Genomic DNA, 10,105 nt, shown 5'->3' on the forward strand with positions numbered 1-10,105 from the left:
CTGTGAAGGTCAGAAAATAATGATACCCGCCGCGAGCCTTAACACTCATCGGATCGCATACATCAGTATGTATTATTTCCAATAAGTCAGTTGCTCGCTCCATTGTTTCGGAGAACGGAGTCTTAGTCATCTTGCCCATGAGGCATGGTTTTCAAGCATCAAGTGATTCATAATCAAGTGATTCCAAAATCCCATCAGTATGGAGTTTCTTCATGTGCTTTACTCCAATATGACTTAAACGGTAGTGCCACAAATAAGTTGCACTATCATTATTAACTTTGCATCTTTTCGCTTCAATATTATGAATATGTGTATCACTACGATCGAGATCCAACGAACCATTTTCATTGGGTGTGTAACCATATAAGGTTTTATTCATGTAAACAGAACAACAATTTATTCTCTTACTTAAATGAATAACCGTATTGCAATAAACATGATCAAATCATATTCATGCTTCAACGCAAACTCCAAATAACACTTATTTAGGTTCAACACTAATCCCGAAAGTATAGGGAGTGTGCGATGATGATCATATCAATTTTGGAACCACTTCCAACACACATCATCACTTCACCCTTAACTAGTCTCTATTCATTCTGCAACTCCTGTTTCGAGTTACTAATCATAGCAACTGAACTAGTATCAAATACTGAGGGGTTGCTATAAACACTAGCAGAGTATACATCAATAACATGTATATCAAATATACCTTTGTTCACTTTGCCATCCTTCTTATCCGCCAAATACTTGGGGCAGTTCCGCTTCCAGTGACCAGTCCCTTTGCAGTAGAAGCACTTAGTCTCAGGCTTAGGTCCAGACTCGGGCTTCTTCACTTGAGCAGCAACTAGCTTGTCGTTCTTCTTGAAGTTCCCCATCTTCCCTTTGCCCTTTTTCTTGAAACTAGTGATCTTGTTAACCATCAACACTTGATGCTCTTTCTTGATTTCTACCTTCGTCGATTTCAGTATCATGAAGAGCTTGGGAATTGTTTCCGTTATCCTTTGCATATTATAGTTCATCACAAAGTTCTACTAACTTGGCGATGGTGACTAGAGAATTCTGTCAATCACTATTTTATCTGGAAGATTAACTCCCACTTGATTCAAGCGATTGTAGTACCCAGACAATCTGAGCACATGCTCACTGCTTGAGCTATTCTCCTCCATCTTTTAGCTATAGAACTTGTTGGAGACTTCATATCTCTCAACTCAGGTATTTGCTTGAAATATTAACTTCAACTCCTAGAACATCTCATATGCTCCATGATGTTCAAAACGTCGTTGAAGTCCCGATTCTAAGCCGTAAAGCATGGTGCACTTAAACTATCAAGTAGTCATCATATTGAGCTAGCCAAATGTTCATAACGTCTGCATCTGCTCCTGCAATAGGTGTGTCACCTAGCGGTGCATTAAGGACATAATTCTTCTGTGCAGCAATGAGGATAAACCTCAGATCATGGATCCAATCCGCATCATTGCTACTAACATTTTTCAACTTAGTTTTTCTCTAGGAACATATATATAACATAGGGAAGCAACAACGCGAGCTATTGATCTACAACATAGATAGGCTAATACTACCAGGACTAAGTTCATGATAGATTAAAGTTCAATTAATCATATTACTTAAGAACTCCCACTTAGATAGACATCCCTCTAATCCTCTAAGTGATCACGTGATCCAAATCAACTAAACCATGTCCGATCATCACGTGAGATGGAGTAGTTTCAATGGTGAACATCACTATGTTGATCATATCTACTATATGATTCACGCTCGACCTTTCGGTCTCAGTGTTCCGAGGCCATATCTGTTATATGCTAGGCTCGTCAAGTTTAACCTGAGTATTCCGCGTGTGCAACTATTTTGCACCCGTTGTATTTGAACATAGAGCCTATCACACCCGATCATCACGTGGTGTCTCAGCACGAAGAACTTTCGCAATGGTGCATACTCAGGGAGAACACTTATACCTTGATAATTTAGTGAGGGATCATCTTATAAAAGATAAACATCACATGCAATCAAAATATGTGACATGATATGGCCATCATCATCTTGTGCCTTTGATCTCCATCTCCAAAACATCGTCATGATTTCCATCGTCACCGGCATGACACCATGATCTCCATCATCTTGATCTATATCAATGTGTCGTCACATGGTCGTCTCGCCAACTATTGCTCTTGAAATTATTGCTATCGCATAGCAATAAAGTAAAGCAATTATTTGGCGCTTGCATCTTATGCAATAGAGAGACAACCATAAGGCTTTTGCCAGTTGCCGATAACTTCAACAGAACATGATCATCTCATACAACAACTTATATCTCATCACTTCTTGACCATATCACATCACAACATGCCCTGCAAAAACAAGTTAGACGTCCTCTACTTTGTTCTTGCAAGTTTTACGTGGCTGCTACGGGCTTAGCAAGAACCGTTCTTACCTACGCATCAAAACCACAACGATAGTTTGTCAAGTTAGTGCTATTTTAACCTTCGCAAGGACCGGGCATAGCCACACTTGGTTCAACTAAAGTTGGAGAAATTGACACCCGCTAGTCACCTGTGTGCATAGCACGGCGGTAAAACCAGTCTCGCGTAAGCGTACGCGTAATGTCGGTCCGGGTCGCTTCATCCAACAATACCGCCGAACCAAAGTATGACATGCTGGTAAGCAGTATGAATTATATCGCCCACAACTCACTTGTGTTCTACTCGTGCATATAACATCAACACATAAAACCTAGGCTCGGTGCCACTGTTGGGGAACGTAGTAATTTCAAAAAAAATCCTACGCACACGCAAGATCATGGTGATGCATAGCAACGAGAGGGGAGAGTGTTGTCCACGTACCCTTGTAGACCGAAAGAGGAAGCGTTATGACAACGCGGTTGATGTAGTCGTACGTCTTCACGGCCCACCGATCAAGCACCGAAACTACGGCACCTCCGAGTTCTAGCACACGTTCAGCTCGATGACGATCCCCGGACTCCAATCCAGCAAAGTGTCGGGGAAGAGTTCTGTCAGCACGACGGCGTGGTGACGATCTTGATGTTCTACCATCGCAGGGCTTCGCCTAAGCACCGCTACAATATTATCGAGGATTATGGTGGAGGGGGGCACCGCACATGGCTAAGAGATCTCAAGGATCAATTGTTGTTCCTATGGGGTGCCCCCCTGCCCCCGTATATAAAGGAGCAAGGGGGGAGAGGCGGCCAAGGGGAGGAGGCGCGCCCAAGGTGGGCAATCCTACTCCAAGTAGGATTCCCCCCTCTTTCCTAGTCCAAGTAGGAGAGGGGAAGGAAGGGAAGGAGAAGGAGAAGGAAGGAGAGGGAGGAAAAAGAGGAAAGGGGGGCCGGCCTCCTAGTCCAATTCGGTTTGGGCTAGGGGGGCGCGCGCCCTGCCTCCTCTCTTCCACCACTTGGCCCATGAGGCCCATTACTTCTTCCTCGTATTCCCGTAACTCCCCGGTACCCCCGAAAATACCCAAATCACTCGGAACCTTTCCTATGTCCGAATATAGTCGTCCAATATATCGATTTTTACGTCTCGACCATTTCGAGACTCCTCGTCATGTCCCCGATCTCATACGGGACTCCGAACTCCTTCGGTACATCAAAACCCATAAACTCATAATATAACTGTCATCGAAACCTTAAGCGTGCGGACCCTACGGGTTCGAGAACAATGTAGACATGACCGAGACACGTCTCCGGTCAATAACCAATAGCGGAACCTGGATGCTCATATTGGCTCCCACATATTCTACGAAGATCTTTATCGGTCAGACCGCATAACAACATATGTTGTTCCCTTTGTCATCGGTATGTTACTTGCCCGAGATTCGATCGTCGGTATCTCAATACCTAGTTCAATCTCGTTATCGGCAAGTCTCTTTACTCGTTCCGTAATACATCATCTCGCAACTAACTTATTAGTTGCATTGCTTGCAAGGCTTAAGTGATGTGCATTACCGAGAGGGCCCAGAGATACCTCTCCGACAATCGGAGTGACAAATCCTAATCTCGAAATACGCCAACCCAACATGTACCTTCAGAGACACCTATAGAGCTCCTTTATAATCACCCAGTTATGTTGTGATGTTTGGCAGCACACAAAGTGTTCCTCCGGCAAACGGGAGTTGCATAATCTCATAGTCATAGGAACATGTATAAGTCATGAAGAAAGCAATAGCAACATACTAAACGATCGGGTGCTAAGCTAATGGAATGGGTCAAGTCAATCACATCATTCTCCTAATGATGTGACCCCATTAATTAAATGACAACTCATTTCTATGGCTAGGAAACATAACCATCTTTGATCAACGAGCTAGTCAAGTAGAGGCATACTAGTGACACTCTGTTTGTCTATGTACTCACGCATGTATTATGTTTCTGGTTAATACAATTCTAGCATGAATAATAAACATTTATCATGATATAAGGAAATAAATAATAACTTTATTATTGCCTCTAGGGCATATTTCCTTCACTTGTATCAGTACGCTTCGACGTATTATTCAAACACCAATGCATAGCATTAGTCTATTATTGCATTATTCATCCCTTTTTTCTTATATGTTCATTTACGACAACTTGGATCCGTACATTCTGGTACGGTCTGTACGCCAGGGGCTTTCGTTTACCCCATAATACAGCATGAGAAGTCCGAACACTTTTGACGGTGCGGCACCCCGAACTTATAGCATTGTATGCATCAGCTCCGAATCATGTCTTGGGTCAATAGTTGGGTTTGCCCGGCTCCCATGCTTTGGTACCTTACGTTCCGCTATATCATCTAAGGTAGCGCTAGGAGAACTACTGCGTTTGTGTCCCGGTTCTTCCGGACGAGCACCTCAGTAGAGAAAGCCGAAAACTGACTATCGTGATAGGGCGAGAGCTGGTCGCTATTCGAGAGGTTGCAAGTCCTTAAAGACTTTTTCTGCTTCGGGCGAGGAGTCGGCCTTGCCTGACTGAGGCGTGTATAGCGCCCCAAATTCGGCCTTCCGAATACTAGGGGCTTCGCCATAATTTAAAATTGTAGACTTCTATGGCTAAGTGAGAGTGATAAAGCCTTATAGTCCGATTGCCTGGTTCGTTGTGCTGAACACCTCCCTCGAAGGACCCAAAATTGGGATAAAGAGTGCTCAGGTTTATCCCGAACACCCCAGTACTAGTTACATGGGGGCAGAAGCCGACGACTGGCCAACTCTCAGATTTTATAAACGGCCGCACATAAGGTAATATTTTAAATTAAAATAGCGTTGCATAGCGCAAATGAACTCGTTTCACATTACAGGATCACATGAGCATGTTCATTCAAAAATTACATCCCTGGCACATTCATCCGCCACGAGGCGGGAACCCTTTAGGACACTCTCATAATACATTTCAGGGCAGCGATGCTCCTTGCCCTCTGGCGGCCCCTCCTTCACCAGCTTCGCCCAGTGCACCTTCGCCCGGGCAAAAGCCCTGCGTGCACCCTCGATGCAGACAGACCGCTTTATGACTTCAAGCCATGGGCAAGCATCCACAAGCCGCCTCACCAGACCGAAGTGGCTGTCGGGCAGGGGCTCGCCAGGCCATATCCGGACTATAAGACCCGTCATGGCCTGTTCGGCCGCCTTGTGGAGCTCGACCAATTGCTTTAGCTGGTCTCTCAAGGGCATTGGGTGTTCGGTCCCAGTATATTGAGACCAGAACAACTTTTTCGTCGAGCTCCCCTCCTCAGCTCGGTAAAACTCTGCGGCATCCAGTACACTGCAGGGAAGATCTGAGAACGCTCCTGGAGAGCTCCGAACTCGGGTAAGTAAAAGGAAAGTTTCCTTCACATGCTTGCTTTGCACAATGAATGCCTTACCCACTGCTATCTTCTTCACCGCATCCATCTCCTGGAGGGCCTTGTGGGCTTCAGCCTTGGCGCTCCGTGCGCTTTCGAGCACCTTCGCAAGCTCGGACTCTCGCGTCTTAGATTCAAGCTCCAAGGACTCGTGTTTTTTGGCAAGAGCCTCGAGCTCTTGCTGCACCTCGCCTACTCGGGATTCTTGCTTTTCCCGTTCAATGCGCTCCTTGGCTGCTCTGTCTTCGGCCTCAGATAGCGCCTTCTTCAGTGTTGCCACTTTGTCGTGGCCCCTGGCAAATTCATGATGATCCTATTACTTCACAACCGAACTTCTTTTTAAATATATAGACAAGGTATTGCTTACCTTTGCTCTCCTCGAGCTGCCTCTTGGTAAGGACGAGCTCGTTCTCAGACCGCTCTAGGTCCTGCTTCAGTGCAGAGACCTCCGCAGTACGTGCGGCAGCGGCCAGCACTGAAGCCTGCACATACACATAGACATATTCTGATTAGACTCCTGAGTCATCATTTGATCCTCTATTCGTCCTTTCTTCTCGAACGCCGAACAGAGCATCGGGGGCTACTATCTATGCAGTAATATTTTCTTATATTTTGATTGCTTACCTGAAAGCCTGTTAGGAGGCTGGCGCAAGCTTCGGTCAGTCTGTTTTTGGTGGACTGAACTTTCTCGATCACTGCACTCATGATAGTGCGGTGCTCTTCATCGATGGAAGCACCGCGAAGCACTTCCAGCAAATTGTCCGGTGCCTCTGGATGGACAGAGGACACCGGCACGGGCGGCTGGCCCCCCTTAACGGGGGATCGGCTGCCGGATTCCGGAACCATCAAAGGTTCCGGCGCAGTGTTCGGCTGGGGGGGCGAACTCGGAGCCCGTGGGAGTTTTGCTCCCTTTGCATCCTGGGTCCGGGAGGTCGCCTCGAGGCGCCCCCAGGACCACCTCCCCTCGGCTTGGTGTCGATGTTCTGGGAACGGGGGTCCCCAGACTTGCCTGCCTGCGGCCTACGGTGTGGCTCAAAGGGGGCCCAGCATGGCCCATCTTCATCAACACAGACCCAAGACCCTCGCGAGGGGCCAAGCCTCGCGGGGCGGATGACACGGAGCTTCCTCAGGCATGGCCTCATCAGGCTGGCTCACGAGGAGGCGGAGAGATCAAGGCGGGGTACCTCACGAGGTGCCTGTGATGCAAGCCATGACGACCAAAGGCGCCAGGCGGGCGCCAGCCGCACAGTGTCCTCCTTTCCTCTTTGGTGCAAAGGGAGCAAGCGCAGGCGAGAGCATCAAGCAAAGGCACCCGTTTCGGTGCAACGAGACCAAGACCAGTCCAACGGCATGGGAGGAAGTCATTGTGGAGCCCAATCCAGCGTCACCACCAGAGCCTTTGGCAGGCGAGGACCAACTTTAGTCAGGATAAGTGTACCAGATGTTCCCCTTCAAAATGGCCAATTGTTGGCGCCCTTCCCGCTCAATATTTGGGAAGAGGCCCAGGGCCTTTGCCTATAAATAGGACTAGCCACCCCCAGGGTAGGGGAGATCGAGAATCGGCCAACCCAGAAACAAGCTGGGATTGAAATCAGAGAGAGAGAGAGAGGGGTGACTGAACTCCTCCTAGCAGTTCATCCCCTCAGCCAAGAACAGACCCTCGCGAGGCTGTTCTTCCTTGTATTGCTCATCATCCTTAGCCCAAGAGGCAATCCACCACACCACACACTGGAGTAGGGTATTACACCACAACGGTGGCCCGAACCAGTATAAACCATGTGTCTCTTGTGCTGTTCTTTCCATAGCTTAGATCTTAGTGTGGTGGTGGGGCGCAGGTAGGTAGAAGGCGAAATCTCCGCGCGCACCCCAGTGTTCGAACCTCAAGGGTCTGCCGGAACCCGAAATCCAACATTTGGCGCGCCAGGTAGGGGTGCGCCGGAATTCGTCTTCCACCACCCCGTTCTCCTCCGACCATCGCGTCCATGTCTGACGCTCGTCGGGCCCGCGCCGAGCGCCGGGCCGCTCTCGCTTCCCGCGTCGCCCAGACGGCTCCTGTCGGCGGGCGTCCTCACCGTTCCCCGTCACTTGCCGTCAACACCGCCACCGGCCCGGCGGGGGACGAGCAGCAAGCGTCGTCTCAGCATCCGTCCATGCGGCAATACGGCCGCACAGCTACTCCCTCGCTCACCCCAGCTGGTTCTTCATCCCGCGCGCTCCGCGCACCCATGGAGGCTCGAGCTGCGCTCATTGCGGCAAACGAGCTCCTGCTCTACCGTCCCGTCGATGACGTCTATGAAGAATGGCTTGACCGCGTCGCCGAGCTCGTCCGCGCCGCAGGGGGCTCTCCTGCGCCGTCCGTTCCGCTGCACCGCACCCCGCCCCGCGCGGGCGATGAAGCTCCGGTGGCGCCCCGGCCGCCTCCTCCTCAAGATGGCGCCATGGCTCCAAGGCCCGTGGCCCCTGGGCGGAACCCGCTCCGTCAGGTGCCAGCGCAGCAAGAGCAGAGCTGCCAAGAAGTCCCTCGCCCGCAAGAAGCTGCCCGGGCGCTCCCTGCTCCAGCACGTCGCGACCATGCTCCTGCTCCCGCACGTCAAGACCCCGCGCGGCTCCCAGCTGCAGCGCGTAGGGACATGCAAGACCAAGCTCTCCGTCACCCAAGGCCTCCCGTGGCCATAGCTGGCTGCCATGCCTTCACCACCGAGCTACGCAGCGTCGCGTGGCCCGGCAAGTTCAAGCTAGACCTGCCTCCTCGTTACGACGGCACGGCCGACCCTGCGGAGTTCCTCCAGCTCTATGAGCTGGGAATCGAAGTTGCCAACAGAGACGAGAAGGCCATGGCGAACTAGTTTCCCATGGAGCTCAAGGACGGGGCCCGCACCTGGCTCCTGAACCTGGCTCCAGGCACGATCTCCTCCTGGGACGAGATGCGCACCCGCTTCATCGCCAACTTCCAAGGCACTCACAACCGGCCACCCGCCGTGAGTGACATGCGCCGCATCAAGCAACAACCCGGAGAGACCCTACAGAAGTACATCCAGCGCTTCAACAACGCACGCCTCAAGATTCCCAAGGTGACCAAGGAGGCCATCATCTCATCCTTCTCTGACGGCGTGCACGATGTCAAGATGAAGGAGGAGCTGGCGATGCATGAAGACCTGTGCACTTCCTTGGAGTTGTTCAACTTGGCAACCAAGTGCGCCAGGGCTGAGGAAGGGCGTCTCTCCCTCCTCGAGCTGCCTGCCGCAGACCCAGAAGAGAAGAAGCCCAAGGCCAAGGATGTGAAGCGCAAGGGGGCTGCCGTGCTCGCGGCAGAACCAGACACCAAGCGGGGCAGAGATCAGCCCAAACCTTCCAAGGGCAGTTGGTACTGTGTGTACCACGACCTCCACACCCACAACACCAACGAATGTCAAGAGCTCCGAGCCGTGCGAGAAGGAAGGATCGGCCGTCACCCCGACCGTGGTGATCGGGGCTACGGTCGAGGAGGAGGAAGGAACGCAGGACGCTGGGAAGACCGCTGCCCGCGCCAAGGGTGGCGCGATCAACCTCGCGAGGATCGCTGGCAAGACCCGCCTCGCGAGGGAGACTGGAGGGATCAACCTCGCAAGGATCGCCCGCAAGGCAACGCAGGCCTCCCTCCGCTGCCGCCGCAGCCAAGGAGAAACGAGGACCGCCATCAGGACGAGGGGGCTGGGGGCTTCCAGGAGCCGCGCGCGGTCGCCTGCATCATGGGCGGGGCTCAAGCCCCAGCGTCTCAACGCATCTTCAAGCAGTTCGCCCGCGAAGTGAATGCAGTCCTCCCCAAGCTGGAAGCCACGCGCCCTCTCAGGTGGTCGGCGTGCGCCATCACGTTCAGCTCAGCAGATCAGCTCAAGTGTGCGGCTACAGCCGGAGTCCTCCCGATGCTTTGTTCCCCAATCATCAGCAACGTGGTGGTCACCAGGACCCTCATCGATGGCGGGGCAGGGCTCAACGTCCTGTCTGTGGAAACATTCAACAATCTCCAAGTGCCCTACAACCAGCTTCAGCCAACCAAGCCTTTCTCCGGAGTCATCGACGGCTCCACGGTCCCGATTGGGCAGGTCCGCCTCCCTGTCACCTTCGGGGCACGCGACAACTACCGCACCGAGCTCATCGACTTCGACGTCACTCACATTCGCCTGCCGTACAACACCATCCTTGGGTACCCAGCGTTGGCCAAGTTCATGGCCGTAACTCACCACGGCTACAACGTCCTCAAGATTCCAGGAAGTGGC

Source organism: Triticum urartu, chromosome 5A (assembly GCF_056163025.1).
Source record: "Triticum urartu cultivar PI428250 chromosome 5A, HENAU_Tu73, whole genome shotgun sequence".
In the NCBI taxonomy this organism is placed as follows: domain Eukaryota; kingdom Viridiplantae; phylum Streptophyta; class Magnoliopsida; order Poales; family Poaceae; genus Triticum; species Triticum urartu.